The sequence below is a fragment of the Mesoplodon bidens genome (assembly GCF_964165515.1).
Source record: "Mesoplodon bidens genome assembly, chromosome: X".
Lineage (NCBI taxonomy): Eukaryota > Metazoa > Chordata > Mammalia > Artiodactyla > Ziphiidae > Mesoplodon > Mesoplodon bidens.
This window is the reverse complement of record NC_138163.1, coordinates 120,446,374-120,466,931: the sequence shown is the minus strand read 5'-3', so window position 1 is coordinate 120,466,931 and position 20,558 is coordinate 120,446,374. Positions and strand designations below refer to the sequence as shown.

Here is a 20,558-nt window from a genome sequence, read left to right as displayed (position 1 = left end):
GGGAAGATCCCACAGGCCGCGGAGCGGCTGGGCCCGTGAGCCATGGCCGCTGAGCCTGTGCGTCCGGAGCCTGTGCTCTGCAGTGGGAGAGGCCACAACAGTGAGAGGCCTGCGTACCGCAAAAAAAAAAAAAGAGAGGGGCAAAAGGAGTCTTTTAAATCTGGAAAACAAAACATTAAACAACCAGCAATATTTAAAATGAAGTCATAAAAGTTATAATCATCTTCATCAGTTCATTCAGTCCCCTGTAATTAATTTTTCTTTTGCTTCATCTTGGGTTAGTAGCTTTATGAATCAATCACTTTTCCAGTAGAGTCTTAGAAATTCTTACCCAGTTCAGTGTTATGATCTTAAAGTTATCCGAAACTTGTATTCTAGAGTACTTGTTAATAGCTTTTCCATAAATCTCGTTGAAGATGAAGCATTTTGCCTGTAGATGATTACAAATGCTTTCAGAGAGGAATCAAGAGTAAAACAATAACTGTGACAAAAGACTTAAAAACATCCATGGTTAAAGATCTAGTGAGAATTCACCAAAAAATGATGCCCAAATTATTATTTTGTGACATACAATATTATAAAATAATAACTGGAATCTTGACTGATAACATTATACAAGGACATATCAGGTTTTTAGGAATTTCATATAATTTCTAGAACGCATATTAATAATATATACTATGTAAATATAATCTAAGAAGGTCAAACATTACTTTTTTTTTTTTTTTTGCGGTACACGGGCCTGTCACTGTTGTGGCCTCTCCCGTTGCGGAGCACAGGCTCCGGACGCGCAGGCTCAGCGGCCATGGCTCACGGGCCCAGCCGCTCTGTGGCATGTGGGATCTTCCCGGACCAGGGCACAAAACCCGTCTCCCCTGCATCGGCAGGCGGACTGTCAACCACTGCGCCACCAGGGAAACCCCAAACATTACTTTTTTTTTTTTTTTTTTTTTTTTTTTTTTTGCGGTACGCAGGCCTCTCACTTGTTGTGGCCTCTCCCGTTGCGGCACACAGGCTCTGGACGCGCAGGCTCAGCGGCCATGGCTCACGGGCCCAGCCGCTCCGCAGCATGTGGGATCTTCCCAGACGGGGCACGAACCCGTGTCCTCTGCATTGGCAGGCGGACTCTCAACCACTGCGCCACCAGGGAAGCCCCCAAACATTACTTTTTATTTGACAATGTTTGCCATGCAATTTAATATCAAATAAGCCTAAATAAACTGAGATTTCTCTTTTATAAGGAGAAAGAGCAAATTTTTTTCAGAACTTCCAGGGGCCCTCTGGAAAATTCCAAAGTTAGTTTGAGGTCAAAAAGACTTCATTCAGAATTTGATTTGGGGAAGTTTGTTAAAAATGTCAAAAGAGGGCTTCCCTGGTGGCGCAATGGTTGAGAGTCCGCGTGTCGATGCAGGGGACGTGGGTTCGTGCCCAGGTCCGGGAGGATCCCACATACTGAGGAGCGGCTGGGCCCGTGAGCCGTGGCCGCTGGGCCTGCGCGTCCGGAGCCTATGCTCCGCAACGGGAGAGGCCACGGCAGTGAGAGGCCCGCGTACCGCAAAAAACAAAAACAAAAACAAAAACAAAAACAAAACAAAAAAAAAGTCAAAAGATTTGAAACCCTTGATCAATTAGGAGTGTAAGTCACTATGACATAATACTTAGTTATCTGTTCACCAAAGTGATAACTGAAAGATTTCAAAGGCAAATATAGAAAGTTATATAGTTGTAAAAAACCTTAGCTCTTAAAATTGAAAAAACTCAGTTTTCCTAATTAAAGATCTGATAAAGACAATGTGGAACACAGGAAATACTTCCCATGACACGGAATCCTTGTTTCCTAGGCAGATTACATTAAAGGTAAAGAAAAACCTTTTATAATATTTTATTAAGAACAGACCAATAATCTAAGAAATTTTGTGATTTTAACAGAGAGAAAATTAAACTCTAGTTTTGTATCAGTACATTACTGAGCTCATCTTAAAAATTCTTGTAAATAAATCTATTCAATTTTAGCCAGCTGTGACCTCACAACATAAAATTTCTCTTCCACAAACCTTTTGCATCTTTCTATATCCATTTAGGTTTTGCCTTCTTCTTTTTCCTTTCTTCTTCTGAAAAAAAAAGTCATTTTATTTTACACATTATTCTCTTTCTCCTTAACACATCCTATATTCCTTGCATACTCCTCATATGAAAATACATTTTATTGTAAATCAACTATACTTCAATTTTTTAAAATTACAAGTTCAAACCTCATAATAAGGATCACTTTGATGTTCCATATCCCTAGAATCAGCAGTATTTTCACTATTATATTGATTTCTTCCAATCAATGTGAGGGAGAGCAATGTCAGTTTTCATTTCTTTGAATCAAAGTGAAAAACTGCACGGCAGAATAGTCTAACAAATAATGTTCATGTGCTGTTGGTTGTCAAAGAGAAGAGTTAGAGGGAAAGAGAAAACCAGACATCAGCTCCTCTCCCTACAGTACACTAAACAACCAGTTCAGGTGGTTTTGTGTCCTATTCACTTGTGCAGTAACTATTGCTCATATCCATGCCATGTAAACTCAGTCTATTATTTTCAGGATGTAGAACACACCTCTACATCCTTAGCAAGGAAACGGAAGACCCAGTTTCATAATGAATGAGTGCTTTGGCACTTGTTAGGGGTTTGTATCCTCGGGTTTAGACCAATGAGTTTATTAATTTCCTAATGCTAGATATTCAGGGGCTTTATGGAGAATGGATACAAGTTCTGTTGACAGAATTAAAGGCTATGTAGCTGTGACAAAATTAAGAATGTCTCAGTTCTACTCTGTTTTTGGAATCTGAAGGGAGAAGAAAGTATGTAGAAAAAATATGCAAACACTTACTGAAAACTGTTTGTTCTTTTTTTATTCAAATATTTTATGGAGTTGTTTATTATGAAGAAATGAAATAAATCTGTACTGATATTTTTAAATTCAATTTTCTTCCCTTTCTTTGTATACAAAGTTGTTTTCCTTCACTCTTTATTGTTTCTAGTAGCTCTATTTTTTTTTTTTTTTTTTTTCTTTTTGCGGTATGCGGGCCTCTCACTGTTGTGGCCTCTCCCGTTGCGGAGCACAGGCTCCGGACGCGCAGGCCCAGCGGCCATGGCCCACGGGCCCAGCCGCTCCGCGGCACATGGGATCCCCCCAGACCGGGGCACGAACCCGCATCCCCTGCATCGGCAGGCGGACTCTCAACCACTGCGCCACCAGGGAGGCCCTCTAGTAGCTCTATTTTTACACATTGATTATAAATTTTAACTATGAGTAATCTTTATTTTCCAGTGAAAGTTACAAAGCAGGCAATAGTGAACTATCTATCATATATTAGCACCCCATAGTAAATTAGCAAATTTATAAATATATAATTATAAAAACTTATACTTTTTAGAAACACATTTTTCATAGTACAATATTTAATGTGGTTTTAATGTGGCAAAAGACATATTTATTAATAGACCCAAATATCTTTGTCTCTGTAAAAATTAAGAAAAATAAATTTAAATTTATGTTTAGTGATCAATGTCTCAGTAAATTATCTTATTTGGAAATGATCTAGATAATAAATGTTCATTATTTAGTTTAGCTTAGTATAAACTTTTATTTTATTTACATTTATTTAAATTACTTGTTTTTAACAATTATGCTTAGATTAGCCATCAAACAGCTAGCCATCATCTTAAGTTTTGTTTGTTTGTCTGTTTGTTTTTGTTTTGCGGTACGCGGGCCTCTCACTGTTGTGGCCTCTCCCGTTGCGGAGCACAGGCTCCGGACGCGCAGGCTCAGCGGCCATGGCTCACGGGCCCAGCTGCTCCACGGCGTGTGGGATCATCCCAGACCGGGGCACGAACCCATGTCCCCTGCATCGGCAGGCGGACTCTCAACCACTGCGCCACCAGGGAAGCCCTTAAGTTATTTTGTAACATAGAAATAGCATGAGCTTATTCGACAAATAAAACAAGGTAGAAAAAGTTATATGTTTGCATTACATTTAATATTGACAATTCCAAAGACAAGTCTGTTTTTATTAAACCAACAAACTTAAACTAACTTTTATTTAACAAAGATTATCCTGATCATGTGAAATTGAAAACAGTTGGATTAGAGTTTCCATTTCTGAGAGTTTTAGGAATATTTAATTTATACATGCACTTATTTCTCTTTAAGCCAACTAAGTAAAATTCTTTTAAAAATATCAGGGGCAGAGTCAAGACGGCAGTGTGGGAAGATGTAGCATTAGTGTCTCCCCACGACTAGGGCGCCTGCCCGCCACTGGTGGGGAGACCCCCAAGGAGACAGGAGGAACCCCAAAGTGAACCAGTAGGACGTAGGGGTACTGAGGGGGGAGGGAAAGTGGAGGCCAGAAAGGATCAGTGCCCCTGAGGCCAGGGAGATCAGGAGAGGCAGGTGGGAGGGACTCTCCAGGAAGAGCGGGAGAGGAGCAGAGGGCGACTGCCCCATCCACTCAGGCCAGGGAGCCTGCTGAGCTCCCAGGCCGATCCCCTGCCCTCCAAAGCCCCCTCCAGACCACGTGGGTTCTTGAGGGCATAGGAGGGAGGCCAGGGAGATCAGGAGAAGCAGGCGGTAGGGGCCATCCCAGACTGGAGAAGCAGGAGAGGAGGGTGTTTACCCCACCCACTCGAGCCCAGGAAGCCTGCTGGGCTCCGAGGTGAGGTCCCCTGCCCTCTGAGACCAGGGGTGGGGGGCACACCTGGGCCCCTTCTGTTCCTTGATCCTAAGCCCCAATCCCCACAGCCCCCAGGGCCTTTTCCAGCCCTGTGGGTCCTGAGCATTGGCCCTGCCCACGACCCAAACCTCACCCTTGCTTAGGCCCTGCCCTCCACAGCCAAGGCCTCCCCCCACTTTTTTTTTCCCCTCCTCCTCTTTTTTACTATTGTGGTACTGTAGTACTTTCCGGTTGTTGATTCATCTATATTTTTATTTTTATATTCTTCATAACATATCTGTTAGTTTCCTAGTCTAATTTTATATTTTACTTTGTTATTGGTTTTTGGGGTTTTTTTTTTTTTTGCCGCCCCAGGTGGCTTGTGGGATCTTGGTTCATGAGCCCAGAGTTGGGCCTAAGCTCCTGCGGTGGGAGCTCCGAGTCCAAACCACTGGACTAACAGAGAACCTCAGACCCTAGGGAATATTCATCAGAGTGAGGTCTCACGGAGTTCCTCATCTCAGCACCAAGACCCATCTCTACCCAATAGCCTACAAACCCCAGAGTTGGAAACCTCAGGCCAAACAACCAGTAAGACAGGAACACAATCCCACTCATAAAAAAAAAAAAAGAGAGAGACGGCAAAAAAATATATCACAGATGAAGGAGCAAGGTAAAAACCTACAAGACTGGGCTTCCCTGGTGGCGCAGTGGTTGAGAGTCCGCCTGCCGACGCAGGGGACGCGGGTTCGTGCCCCGGTCCGGGAAGATCCCACGTGCCACGGAGTGTCTGGGCCCGTGGGCCATGGCCGCTGAGCCTGCGCATCCGGAGCCTGTGCTCTGCAACGGGAGAGGCCACAGCAGTGAGAGGCCCGCGTACTGCAAAAAAATAAAAAATAAAAAATAAATTTTTAAAATAAAGTCTGCTACAAGAGACAAGGAGGGACACTACCTAATGATCAAAAGATCAATCCAAGAAGAAGATATAACAATTATAAATGTTTATGCACCCAACATAGGAGCACCTCAATACATAAGGCAAGTGCTAACAACCATGAAAGGAGAAATCAACAGTAACACAGTAATAGTAGGGTACTTTAACAACCCACTTACACCAATGGACAGATCATCCAAACAGAAAATAAATAAGGAAACACAAGCTTTAAATGATACAATAGACCAGATAGATCTAACTGATATTTATAGAACATTCCACCCAAAAGTGGCAGAATACACTTTCCTCTCAAGTGCACACAGAACATTCTCCAGGATAGATCACATCTTGGGTCACAAATCAAGTCTTGGAAAATTTAAGAATATTGAAATCATATCAAGCATCTTTTCTGACCACAACACTATTAGATTGGAAATCAATTACAGGAAAAAAACTGTAAAAAACACAAATACACAGAGGCTAAACAGTGCACTACTAAATAACCAAGAGATCACTGAAGAAATCAAAGAATAAAAAAATACACAGAAACAAATGACAATGAAAACACAATGACCCAAAACCTATGTGATGCAGCAAAAGCAGTCCTAAGAGGGAAGTTTATAGCAATACAATCTCACCTCAAGAAACAAGAAAAATCTCAAATAAACAATCTAACCCTACACTTAAAACAACTAGAGAAAGAAGAACAAAGAAAACCCAAAGTCAGTAGAAGGAAAGAAATCATAAAGATCAGAGCAGAAATAAATGAAATAGAAACAAATAAAACAACAGGAAAGATCAATAAAACTAAAAGCTGGTTCTTTGAGCAGATAAACAAAATCGATAAACCCTTAGCCAGACTCATCAAGAAAAAGAGGGAGAGGACGCAAATCAATAAAATTAGAAATGAAAAAGGAGAAATCACAACCGACACTGCAGAAATACGAAGGATTGTAAGATACTACCACAAGCAACTATATGCCAGTAAAGTGGACAACCACGAAGAAATGGACAAATTCTTGGAAAGGTACAATTTTCCAAGACTGAATCGGGAAGAATTAGAAAATATAAACAGGCCTATCACAAGTAATGAAATTGAAACCGTAATTAAAAATCTTCCAACAAACAAAAGTCCAGGACTAGATGGCTTCACAGGCAAATTCTATCAAACATTTAGAAAAGGGGCTTCCCTGGTGGCGCAGTGGTTGAGAGTCCGCCTGCTGATGCAGGGGACACGGGTTCGTGCCCCGGTCCAGGAAGATCCCACATGCCATGAAGCAGCTGGGTCCGTGAGCCATGGCTGCTGAGCCTGCGCGTCCAGAGTCTGTGCTCCACATCGGGAGAGGCCACAACAGTGAGAGGCCCACGTACCACAAAAAATATATATATATATATATATTATATATATATATGGGAATTCCCTGGCAGTCCAGTGGTTAGGACTCGGGGCTTTTACTGCCGAGGGCCCAGGTCCAACCCCTGGTTGGGGAACTAAGATCCCACAGGCTGCACGGGGCGGCCAAAAAAAATATCATATAGGTATATATATAATATACATACATACATGGATATACATAAACATGTAGACAGACACAAAGGTCTTATAGTTTTCATTTTTTAATTTTAGCCATATCTCAAGTATAATAATACAAAACTCAAAAGAATCTGGATCCAAATTGTGTTTCTGGCCGACAGACTAAGTTAAGGTTACCTGCTCAGATGGCCAAAGTTTTTTAATGAAGATTTTGTGTGTGTGTGTGCATGTGTGCATGTGCACACACGCACACATGCACTGTAAGGATTCTTTTAGAAAAGCTATTTTTAGAGTCATTGTGTCTCTTAGAAACTTCTGCATACCAATCAAAGAGTATCTTCCATCGTCTCTGAGAGGTTTGCAATCCTCTTTTCAAGGGCACCCCGTAAAGTGGACTATCTTATCTACGTTAAAGTTTCCCCGAAGTGGCCACTACAATTCCAAATTATCCTTTGTAAAGTTCACCCACTTTGCCAGAAAGGCACAGGATCCTGGTCCATAGTAGGTATACATACAAGAAGCAAGAGTTTTTAAGGGAGGAGGAGAATGAGATTTAGATGAGGTGGAACCTATCTCTTCCTCTAGATTCCCTGAAACAATCTGTGAGGAGCTCAGTAATCCTACCATTGCCTAAATCCCAGGGAATCACAAGTTTCTCCCCTTTCAGACAGAAGGGTGACTTACCAAGAAGCTTCAACAAACAAAATACAGGTATGCACAATAAATTCCGAGAGCTCAACATGCAAAGAGAGCAGCATTCAGGCTGACTGCAAGGTTGGCAAGAAAGTGGTGAGCTCAATGGGCCCAGTGGGTACCAGCACGTGGTTGCTCACTGGCCTCAGAGTTGTTGAGGGTCTTCTTTGGATCCCACTTCTGATGTCAGAAAACTGTCAAAAATCCAGAAATAACACAATCAAAACCACCAAATCAATAAATAGTATTTAGTAAGAGTTTGTTGTGTATATAAAAACAGGAACTGAGAGCTTCCAGAGTCAAAGATGGATATGAAGGTCACAGGCATTAAATTACAGCAAGGCTTATAAAGTGAAAATGAGAAAGTTATTAACGTTTACAATGACTGGTTATTACAATGGGGGGTTCCAGATGGCAGGGGATTGGTTAAAAGTGATTATCTCATACCATTTTAAAGACCATGACTTAAGGTTGTTTTTTTTTTTAATGACTGTCAGAGGCATTTACAAGAAATAACCTGGGTTAAGTTTCATTTATGTTCATGAAATAAGCTAGATTTAGTTGAGCTTACTGGCTTAAATGGTTTTGTCTGCTCAGGGAATTCTCAAGTCCAGTCTCCATTTTGTATTTAATTTTAACCACACACACACACACACACACACACACACACACACACACACACACAAAGAGCAATTTGCTTTAATGTACTAGAATAAATGTCTCAGGCCAAGCCTGCCAGAGTTTGGTTTTGCTATTAAAGGGCACATTCAGGGCCCCTCAAGGTACTGAAATCTAGTGTTGGGAAACTAGGGAAACAGTGTCACTCGCAGGAAGCCCAAATTGAATACTTTAGTGATTGGAGCTGCTCCAATTCTAACTGAAGTCTGTGCTGTGCCTTCCTGTCTAGGACTATAAGTGTTGAGAAACACTCTGGGTGAGGGAGTGGGTGGGAGGGAATCAGAGAGGGGTTCACTACTGATGAGGCATATGCGGGAGACTCAGAAGTCTGTTCAATCATTCCGGGACTGAGAGCCCCAGGGAAATCAAGCTGCTTTGACCACTTCCTCGTCATGCGCCGTCATGCACGTCATGCACGCAGTGAACCTGCAGATTCTCTGCCTTCCAGCCCCGCCAGCCCACACCACTGAGAACTAACGTCAGCCAATCCGGTCCCCGCCAGTTCTCGCACTTCCCCTCCCTAATGCTGGCGCCACCATCAACAGGTCTCCGCCCCATGTGCCTCCCCACTTCATCCTTTGTCACCATAGAAACACACAGAGATTCAATGACGTTTGAGGGACTAAGAATACAGAGATGAAAAAAGCACAGTCTTGCACCAGGAGAGGCACACAGCCTACGAGAGCGAGAACACGGAAACAAATCAATATAATATGACATTAACTGAGGAATATGCAAAATACTCCTGATACAGCAATAGTGAATTATTCCTGAACAATGTGATTTGGACAGTATTTTCCTCACCCACTATATTAGCTTCCTATTGCTGCTGTAACAAATTACCACAAACTTAGTGGGTTAAAACAGCACAGATTGATTATCTTACAGTCCTGGAGGTCAAATGTCTGACACATGACTCAGTGGGCTACAATCAACGTGTGTTGGCAGGGCTGTTTTCTTTCCTGGAGGCTCTTGGAGAGAAATCATTTCAGAATCCCCTGCAAACCAGTTCTGGGCATGGCTTTTACTTGGCCAAGAGGCTCTTACAGTCTCAGAGAAAGTCAAGATAATGAATAGGAGGAATTTTTCTGATGAATTCTACCTTAAATTCTTAAAAAATAATCAATAGAGGGCTTCCCTGCTGGCGCAGTGGTTAAGAATCTGCCAGCCAATGCAGGAGACACAGGTTTGAGCCCTGGTCCAGGAAGATCCCACATGCCATGGAGCAACTAAGCCTGCGTGCCACAACTACTGAAGCCCACGCGCCTAGAGCCTGTGCTCTGCAGCAAGAGGCCACCGCAATGAGAAGCCCGCGCGCCACAACGAAGTGTAGCCCCCACTCACCGCAACTAGAGAAAGCCCGCACACAGCAATGAAGACCCAACCCAGGCAAAAATAAATATAATAAATAAATAAATTTTAAAAATCAATAGAGCCAATATATTAATTTAATCCATTTATTAAGCACCTACTATATGGCACATGCTTTGCTGGGTGCTAAGGCTACAAAGATCAAACAGAGAGAGTTCCTGACCTCCAGGAATCCACCACCCAGAGAGGAAAAAACAGAAATGTGATCAAATGCACTGTGATAACTGCTTCAGTGAATAATGTGCCATAAGATCTCAGAGGAAGCAATATAAGTAATGCATTCTGCTGGTATGCAGTGTTGGAGGAGTCTTGGTGAGGAGACAGGATAGTGACCTGTAGAGCCACAAGAGAAGGTGACACTTCAGAGTTCTTCCCTTAGAGAAAAAGAGACTAAATAACCTAAATTGAATTCTCCAGTTTCATAAATACACTTTTTATAAAGAGGCTAAGAACGCTTCCCAAATAATTAAATGGGAACGTGTTTGTTCGTTCTTCTGTCTCACATTATCACACATACCTGGCTAATTAAAATATGTCATTTTAGGGACTTCCTGGTGGTCCAGTGGTAAAGAGTCCGCCTTCCAATGCAGGGGACGTGGACTCGATCCCTGGATCTTAAGTGAACTAAGATCCCACATGCCACGGGGCAACTAAGCCCATGCACCACAACTACTGAGCTCGCGCACCTCAACGAGAGAGCCCGTGTGCCACAAACTACAGAGCCCACTCGCCCTGGAGCCCACGCCACAACTGGAGAGAGAAAACCTGCATGCTGCAACTAGAGAGAAGCCCACATGCCGCAACGAAGAGCCCGCATGTCACAACTAAGACCCAACGCAGCCAAAAATAAAATAAAATCGTAAAATAATAATAATAATAATAAATAAGTCATTAAAAAAAATAAAATGTCATTTTAATTAAAGGCATCCATGGAAGGTGGCCAGGTATCAATGTACCGATGGCCCAGCTGCTCATTTCCTGGCAAGCAAGTTCCCTGAGTAACCTACCAATGTCACTATCATCCCCAACCCAGATGAAACTTATGCTGGAGGCAACCAGGGCTATGTGTCCTCAGAGGAAATGAGTTGCATAAGCAAGACATCCTTTCGCTGCATTCTCAGAGGACTTAGTTCCACGCCCAGGGAGAAGTAATGTGACTCTCTCAGGATGGTTCAGAGGCAAGCCCCAGATTCCTGAGGGAGATTCATTGCTTGCTAACATGAACTTTGGCCCTGGGTAGACAAATCTCCAAACCATCCCCGTCATATGTCATGTTTGTTCAAGTCAAGACACACCTATCAAGTGCCTACTCTATGAGAGAAACTCTGCTTTGATGCTGGAGCCACGAGACTGAAAACGATAGTCTGCCACAGAGGGGCTCATGTCTGGCTTCCTGACTCATTTTCCAGATGAGGAAGCTGAGGCTCTGAACTTTCTGGTTTCTTTCTCTGGTCTGTTCATGTCGTACTCTCTTCATTGAGTACTTTCCTCCCTTCCTAGATTCGCAGAGCCCAACTGAAGTCCAACTTCTTCTAAGAGGATTTTCTGACTCCTGTAATCATTAACTTTTACTTTCTCTACATTTCTATTTCACTAAGTCTGTAATCTGACAATTTATCACTTAATTATACTTTGCTTTGTATTATTTCTTTAATTATTTAAAGTGTCCATCACGGAACTCCAATGATATTGTAAGCTTCTTGAAGGCAGGAGTCATCTTTTAAATTTCGAGTCTGGGCACAAAGTTAATTCTCAATATTTAGTTAAGATTTAACTGATTGGATGATGGAAAGCAGCTCTCAAGCAGTAATGGAAGGAGAGGAATGGTAAGCAATGCTCCCACCTTCAAAGGCTGGTTTAGTCCTAACCCAGCCTTCAAAAACCAGCTGCACTGCGTTTAAAGAACCTTCCATAAGAGCATAACATCAAAACAAAAGGGTCCACATTACAGATCATATTCACAATCCATCCAATTAAAGACTGAGTCCATCAGAGTTAAAAAAAAAGGGATGATTTATTATATGGGAGAACCATGTAAATGTCAACCTCAAAAGCTAGCCTCCCAGCATCCTAAATTTAATTTAACCAATCTATTATCCATGCATTAATCTAAACCCTTTGAGATGTTTTTAAATTAAAAATAACTTTTTTTCTTATTGCCATAAAGGATTGTTTTTTCCTCCCTCTCTCATCCCTATTCTTGGGGTCTGGCACCTTCTAGGAAAGCTTGATTAACAGAAGTAGGCATTTAGTAGGGAAAGAAACAGCAACTCTTTGTAACATTACAACATGAAAGCACATGAATGTTGGCAGTGGGAAAGGTCTGATTTTTTGTAACCATGGTAAGGGCCTCTTTCTTTTCTCCCCTCTTCTACTTACTTGCAGGATTCAAGCCCAAGGAAGTCCTCAATCCTTTTCTAACCCCTGGCCTGTCTCATCCAGAAGGAACTGGATGACTGACACCCAGCTGAAGGCTATGGAGTGGAAGAAGTCTGAAGGGCTGCGTTTCCCCTGTGGGCTGTAAAAAGGCAAGTCCACTACTTTCTTCTGGTCTGTGTTGCTCTGTGTCTATATTCTTTTCTCCTGTTACAGTAGAGTTTTTCCCCTGGTACTTCGGCAGAACTTTTTCCCTAGTACACTAGGTTCTGGGAGAGGAAAGGGAAAAGGAAAGAGATAGGGATAGGAAAAGGAAAGGAAAGGAGAAGCAAAAGCAAAAGCCCCATCAGGAGCAGGTTATCTGCCACCTGTCTATGTGGAGCAAAGGCTTTTCACATCCTTTATACCCCTCTTCCATCCTATAGTCAGCCAGAACCTGGCACATTGTAGGAAGGCATCTGACAGTGATCTCTTTCACTGAAGAGAAGATATCATTGAAGAATTCCAAAGAACTCATAAGGGAGAAGAGGATTCCCATTGGTAGAACCAGAAAAGCTTATCCAGAGTCTTGAAGGTTCTGTCTTTATTTACTGGCTCCTAAACTTGGCACGGTGCCTGATACCCTGTAATTATATAATAATATGGATTGATGAAATGGCTAAATAGCAGTATGATAGCTACCAGGTATTGAGTACTTACCTCAGTGCCTAACATGTTGAAAATCTATAATAAATATTAGTTGAACAAAGAGGGAATAGCAGTAAGGATAATATTATTTATTGAGAACTTATTGCTCAATTATCTTGTTTAATCCTCACAACAACCATAGGAGATCAGTATCCCCATTATTCCCATTTTACAGATAAGGAAAAATCAGGGTTTACAGGCATTCAGTACCTTTCCCAAAAATCAAAAGGGCTAGCAAGGACTTCCCAAATAGCTATTACCAGAAGTGCAGTGAATGGTGTCCTTCACCAGAGGGCACAGTCTTATACCTCAGACTTGCCCTGAAAAATTGATGATGCGGTAGATCTGGGGAAGTAGACTCATGATCCCAGCCATGTATAACACCAATCGCTGCTGGAATCAGGGGATTCTGCACAGTCAGAGGAACCAAACTGGGAAATGAGAAGGCATCTCGAAAACGAGATGATCACAAGGCCTCAAATCATAATCCTCAAGTTCCCCTCTCATGTACATATTCAGCATTTTCTAAGCCTTCAGTCAATATTTCTCCCTTTCTGGTTTGTTTCCCCATGTGGACAAATGTATTCTACATCTAATTTTTACTTTAGTAAATTATAAAGTAATGACACATGGTTCTAACTTAATGGATGTGTTATCATCAAATGGCTCCCCAACATACTGTAAACAAAATGTTTTGAAAATTTGTCATTTCAGAATCCTATATCTGAATGTTAATTTTCCTAATCTAGGACTCTCTTCTATCTCAAGCCAGTAAATAAGGAAACTCTATTTCTACTTCTTTCCTTTCCACTGTGTTTTGGCAAAAATAGATTCAGAACTTATTACTACTTAATTTGATCCTTTCAGGTGGATCTGAGTCTGTCTCATTTATTGGCTAGATCCTTACATACATATCATTCTTACCCACCCCTTGGTCCTGTCCACCATGGAAACAGTAAGTGATAAGGGGACAGAAACAAGCATGAAATTCAAAACCAGATGCAACCTGGTACTGGGGCTCAGGGCCCTTATTTTCTGTAACTGGGGTGGACCATTCCTACTTGCCTGTTCTTGGTATAATACAGTAACGTTAAAGTCAAGATTGGGAGAAAAGACATATCAGGTAAATACCAAAAAAAAAGCTGTATTAGCTGTATTTATTTCATAAAAATGTACTTTAAATAAAAAACCACTATAAAAATAAAGAGGCACAAATGTGAGAATAGGAAAAATTCACCATGAAAATATAAAAATTCTGAACTTGCTTGAATTGGCAATTCAATAGAAGAAAAAAATATATGGCCAATAAACATATGAAAAGATCAATATCACATTAATAAAATTCAAACCACAATAAGATACCATTTTATACCCATCAGATAAGCAAAAACCATGAAGTGAAATTACCAACTGTTGGTGAGGATGGAGAGCGCTAAGAACTCTCATTCACTGCTAGTAGAAGTTGTGAATGGCAGAATCACTTTGGAGAACAATTTGGCTCTATTTCATAAAGTTGAACCCAAATATTACATGCTTTGACCCAGCATTCCAGTCCTTGGCAAGTACCCTATAAATTACTGCTCCTGTACTCAAGGACATATACAAGAATGTTCACAACAGGGGCTTCCCTGGTGGCGCAGTGGTTGAGAATCTGCCTGCCAATGCAGGGGACAGGGGTTCGAGCCCTGGTCTGGGAAGATCCCACATGCCGCGGAGCAACTAGCCCCGTGAGCCACAAATACTGAGCCTGTGCGTCTGGAGCCTGTGCTCCGCAACGAGAGGCCGCGATAGTGAGAGGCCCGTGCACCGCGATGAGGAGTGGCCCCCATTTGCCGCAACTAGAGAAAGCCCTCGCACAGAAACGAAGAGCCAACACAGCCATAAATAAATAAATAAATAAAATTAAAAAAAAAAAAAAAAGAATGTTCACAATAGCATTGTTTGAAATGGCAGGGAGGGAAAAAAGGAAACAATCTAAATGTCCATGAATAGGAAATTTTTTTAACCTTGAATCCTCTGAGGATGATTTTTTTTTTTTTTTGTCTGTGTTGGGTCTTCGTAGCTGCACACGGGCTTCTCATTGCAGTGGCTTCTCTTGTTACAGAGCATGGGCTTTAAGCACGCAGGCTTCAGTGGTTATGGCACATGGGCTCAGTAGTTGTGGCTCGCGGGCTCTAGAACACAGGCTCAGTAGTTGTGGCACACAGGCCTAGTTGCTCCGCGGCATATGGGATCTTCCCGGACCAGGGCTCGAACTGGTATCCCCTGCATTGGCAGGCGGATTCTCAACCACTGCGCCACTAGGGAAGCCCCTGAGGATGAATCTGAATCCAATTCATTCATAATACATTGCACAAATCACAGTTTCAAGGTCAGGACTTCTTTTTTTTTTTGATAGATTTCAATGTTTATAATTTAATATTTCCTTCTTGTATCCCTTTCACACATATGAATAAGCCTAAACATTCCAAATAGGGAAAACATGCACTATTGGATTATTAACTGGAGAAAGCTGTGTAGCTCTCTGTCTTCCACAATGGCTCACAGGGTTGAAATGCCTTGCTGAATTTACCATGGTTCAGGTACTAGCCCTGAGTTGTGCAAGTCAGAAACTTGAGTTGTCACTTCACTAAAGGTGAATCTATGTCCTTAGGAAGACTCACATCAACCAAGAGACTGATAAATGAAATAAGAATATCAATTTCTTAATTCATAATGAAATGTGAGACTGCTTGGGGGCCATGAGAAACCGGTTGTAATCAGAAAATTTACTGATAAGCAAGGAATCAGTTGCATTCAGCTAAGACACATTCACTAGAATGTAAACGCCATAAGGACATTTTTGTCTGATTTTTCCACTACTAAAATTCCAGCGTCTATAACAACATCTGATTCAATAAAAATCTATTAAATGAATGAATAAGGAGAAACTTAAGTATCCATCTCCACAATATGCAAAGACTGATCTCAAGATTCAGCTACTGGAGTTCTTGCATCAGGGTATTCCGGTTCCAGTACAGTGCCAGAGCAGGAGGCACCAATTTTGGCATCTGAGATTCTTTTCCTACGCTTCCAGGACTGATCCTAGTAGATACATTTAGTTGCCTAGACTACAGCCATTCCCTTCTAATTCCTTGCTAAGAGCATCCCAATTTTGTTTGGGGCACCAACGTGCTCAACCTCAAAGAACGAATCACAAGTCATCTTGGCCAAACATAGCATCTCTCTTCCCCTGTGCCAAATACTCACTGTCCCAGCCTCCCTTGCAGCCATGGGTAGCCATATTACCCAGTACTGTCCAATAAGACATAAAGGGAAGACTTCTGGAGTATTCTAGTAAAGATGTTGCTTTCCAGATAAAAAGACAGAGCCTCAGCCAGAGAAAGATTTTAGCTCCTGACCCTTCCTCCCTGTTTAGGATGCAGATGTGAGGAAATGATGCTTGGAGCTACTGCAGCCCTTTTATGTTCAAGAGATGAATCGAGAATAATTGGCAGAGTGGAAGGGTTTTAAAAGCCCAGTTGCTCTGTAACATGGTTAATTGCTGAACTAGCCCTGAAACTGGCTACCTCCAGTCTTCTAATTGAGTTTTTTAAGTTTTCATGGCTTAAGCTACTGTAAGTAGGTTATTCTGTTAGTTGTAGTCAAAAGCATTCCTAACTGATACAATGATTAAGGCTGTTATAAGATATACCTTTTCTCTTTCGGTATGTTAATACAGTCAGTCAGTTTATAGTCAAATATTAACTGGCCTAGGATACAATTTGAATATCTCTGCTCGATTTTAAATTTCACTTTCAGAGCCTATCCTAATCTCACTGATTTCTAATGCCACTACCCAATGTGACAGCACTGAGCACCTCAGGTCTCCTTTTCCCAACACTCCTTTGCCTGATCTGTTCCTTCTTTCAAATCTATCCAAGTTGTGCAAGGTTTCTGGCACTTCTGAACCAAAATAATCTCTTTTATCATGATAAACAGAAACTGATTTCAGTGCTGAATGAATCAGAATATAGTTGATGTTATCAACAAAAGCTACTGAATTCCATTTGTGGGAATCTGGATATCATGCTTACTTACTTATTCTTTATTTCATTCCATTTTTGAGAGGTAAATATAAGATGTTTTAGGTGTTTCCTTTGGTGATTTCTTTTTTTTTTCATTTCTTACTTAAGTGGTTTATTAATATTCTTTCCCATTTTCATTTTCACTCTCCTTCAACTTAACAAATATACTCCTTGTCCTTAAAAGCAAGTGAAGACCTATCGTTCATATTTTTAAAGGATTCCAAACTTAAGTTACCTTTAGGAGAAAAAAAAAAGTTCTTAGTGTTCAAATATACAATTTGAATAAATTGCTTTAATTCCCCTCCCTACTCCTTTGGTGATTTCTTACCTGATAGGTATAAGATATCAGAAACAACAGCAGTCCCACACTTCCTGTTTGTCCCGTCTGTTCTTTATTCCTTTTTTCCTCTTTTCCTGTCTTCCCTTGCATTATTTTTTATGAACCCATTTTATCTCCTCTATTGACTTATTAGTTATACCTTTTTAAGAAATTTAGTCGTTGCTCTGAGCTTTACAATATACAACTTTAACTTATCACAGTTTACTTTATAGGTTATAGCATTTAACATATAATGTAAGAATCATATAACAATATACGTCCATCCCATCTCCCCCATTCTTTGTGCTCTTGTGCTCATACATTCTACTTCTACAAATGTTATAAATCCCATAATATACTGTTGTTATTCTTACTTTAAGTAGTTAAGGATCTTTTAAAGACATTAAAAGATGATACAAATAGATGGAGAGATATACCATGTTCTTGGATTGGAAGAATCAACATTGTGAAAATGACTCTACTACCCTACTATCAAACTACCACTGGCATTTTTCACAGAACTAGAACAAAAAATTTCACAATTTGTATGGAAACACAAAAGACCCCGAATAGCCAAAGCAATCTTGAGAAAGAAAAACGGAGCTGGAGGAATCAGGCTCCTTGACTTCAAAGTATACTACAAAGCTACAGTAATCAAGACAGTATGGTACTGGCACAAAAACAGAAATATAGATCAATGGAACAGGATAGAAAGCCCAGAGATAAACCCACACACATATGGTCACCTTATCTTTGATAAAGGAGGCAAGAATATACAATGGAGAAAAGACAGCCTCTTCAATAAGTGATGCTGGGAAAACTGGACAGCTACAAATAAAAGTATGAACTTAGAACACTCCCTAACACCATACACAAAAATAAACTCAAAATGGATTAAAGACCTAAATGTAAGGCCAGACACTAACAAACTCTGAGAGGAAAACATTGGCAGAACACTCTATGACATACACCACAGCAAGATCCTTTCTGACCCACCTCCTAGAGTAATGGAAATAAAAACAAAAATAAACAAATGGGACCTAATGAAACTTCAAAGCTTTTGCACAGCAAAGGAAACCAAAAACAAGACCAAAAGACAACCCTCAGAATGGGAGAAAGTATTTGCAAATGAAGCAACTGACAAAGGATTAATCTCCAAAATTCACAAGCAGCTCATGCAGCTCAATAGCAAAAAAACAAACAACCCAATCTAAAAATGGGGAGAAGACCTAAATAGACATTTCTCCAAAGAAGATATACAGACTGCCAACAAACACATGAAAGAATGCTCAACATCATTAATCATTAGAGAAATGCAAATCAAAACTACAATGAGGTATCATCTCACCCCAGGCAGAATGGCCATCATCAAAAAATCTACAAACAATAAATGCTGGAGAGGGCCATATGGAGAACAGTATGGAGGTTCCTTAAAAAACTACAAATAGAACTACCATACGACCCAGCAATCCCACTACTGGGCATGTACCCTGAGAAAACCATAATTCAAAAAGAGTCATGTACCAAAATGTTCATTGCAGCTCTATTTACAATAGCCAGGACATGGAAGCAACCTAAGTGTCCATCGACAGATGAATGGATAAAGAAGATGTGGCACATATATACAATGGAATATTATTCAGCCATAAAAAGGAACAAAATTGAGTTATTTGTAATGAGGTGGATGGACCTAGAGTCTGTCATACAGAGTGAAGTTAAGTCAGAAAGAGAAAAACAAATACCGTATCCTAACACATATATATGGAATCTAAAAAAAAAAAAAAAAAAAAAAAGGTCCTGAAGAACCTAGGGTAAAGACAGGAACAAAGACACAGACCTACTAGAGAATGGACTTGAGGATATGGGTGGGGGGAAGGGTAAGCTGTGACAAAGTGAGAGAGTGGCATGGACATATATACACTTCCAAATGTAAAATAGATAGCTAGTCGGAAGCAGCCACAAAGCACAGGGAGATCAGCTCGGTGGTTTGTGACCACCTAGGGGGTGGGATAGGGAGGGTAGGAGGGAGGGAGATGCAAGAGGGAAGAGATATGGGAACATATGTATATGTATAACTGATTCACTTTGTTATAAAGCAGAAACTAACACACCATTGTAAAGCAATTACACTCCAATGAAGATGTTTAAAAAAATAAAAATAAAATAAAGACATTAAAAACAAGAAAAATGTCTTTTATACGACGCACACATTTACCATTTCTGGTACTCTTCATTCCTTCGCATAGATTCTTGTGTCCATCTGGTATCATTTTCCTTTAACCTGAAGAACTTTTAGCACTCCTTGTGGTACAAGTTCACTAGTGATGAATGCTCTTGGCTTTAGCTTATCTGAAATGTCTTTATTTTGCCTTCACCTTTGAAGGACATTTTCACTGGATATAAAATTCTGGGTTGAAAGCATTCTTCCAATGCTTTAAAGATGTTGTTCCACCATCTTCTGGTTTGCATTGTTTTTGATGAGAAACCAGTGATTAGTCTTAACTTAAGATTTTCTCTGTATCACTAGTTTTGAGAAATTTGATTCTGCAGTGCCTTGATGTGGTTTTCTCTGTGTTTATGCTGCTTCGCATTCACTGGGATTCTTGGATATGTTTGTTTGTAGTTTTCAACAAATGTGGAACATTCTGGAAGCTGAGTAAGAGAATTATAAAATTGTAAATTGAGTTTCATTGTTATAGAATGCTGAAGGTAAATGAAGAGTACTTAACCACTATTCACAGCTCTTTAACAGCTTTTTGTTTTTAACCATGGATTCAGAGACTAGATACTGAAAGAAAGTTTGGGACATTGCTCTATCTGCTGTCTTGCCCAGATTCTAAGCATTGTAACTGCATAACTTCCCTCTGTTTGGTATAACCTTAAAATATCTGTAAAAAGGAGAAGCGAAAAAAAAAGTTGTATGAATCAGTATGTTCTGCCTAATGCTTTTTCAATATTTTCTCCTATTTTCACTAAGCCTACCTCTTTAAAAAAGATCTCCACATGTGGTTTAGAGTTGGAGTGTTAATTAGGTCACAGATGAGGTCCACTTTTAGAGACAGGATTGTAAATAATTTATCCTGCATAATGTGTTCTGGATTTGACCTTGTCCACATGCTGTCTGGCTAGGCAGATGAAAAACTCCAGGAAGAGTACAATAGGGATTACAATACTGATTACCCAGCCTCTGTGATTACCAGCC

General features: G+C 40.6%; 1 long non-coding RNA gene across 1 annotated transcript in view; it reads right to left on the bottom strand.

Moving 5' to 3' along the window:
• Positions 1-233: 233 nt before the first annotated feature.
• Positions 234-20,558, bottom strand: part of LOC308608718 — a 28,035-nt gene continuing 7,710 nt past the window's right edge. The window contains exons 2-5 of the long non-coding RNA XR_014014217.1: positions 19,572-20,008; positions 7,850-8,052; positions 2,055-2,111; positions 234-430 (exon numbers count right to left, since the gene is read on the bottom strand). This is a non-coding gene — a long non-coding RNA (uncharacterized lncRNA). The remainder of the gene's footprint in view (positions 431-2,054; positions 2,112-7,849; positions 8,053-19,571; positions 20,009-20,558) is intronic.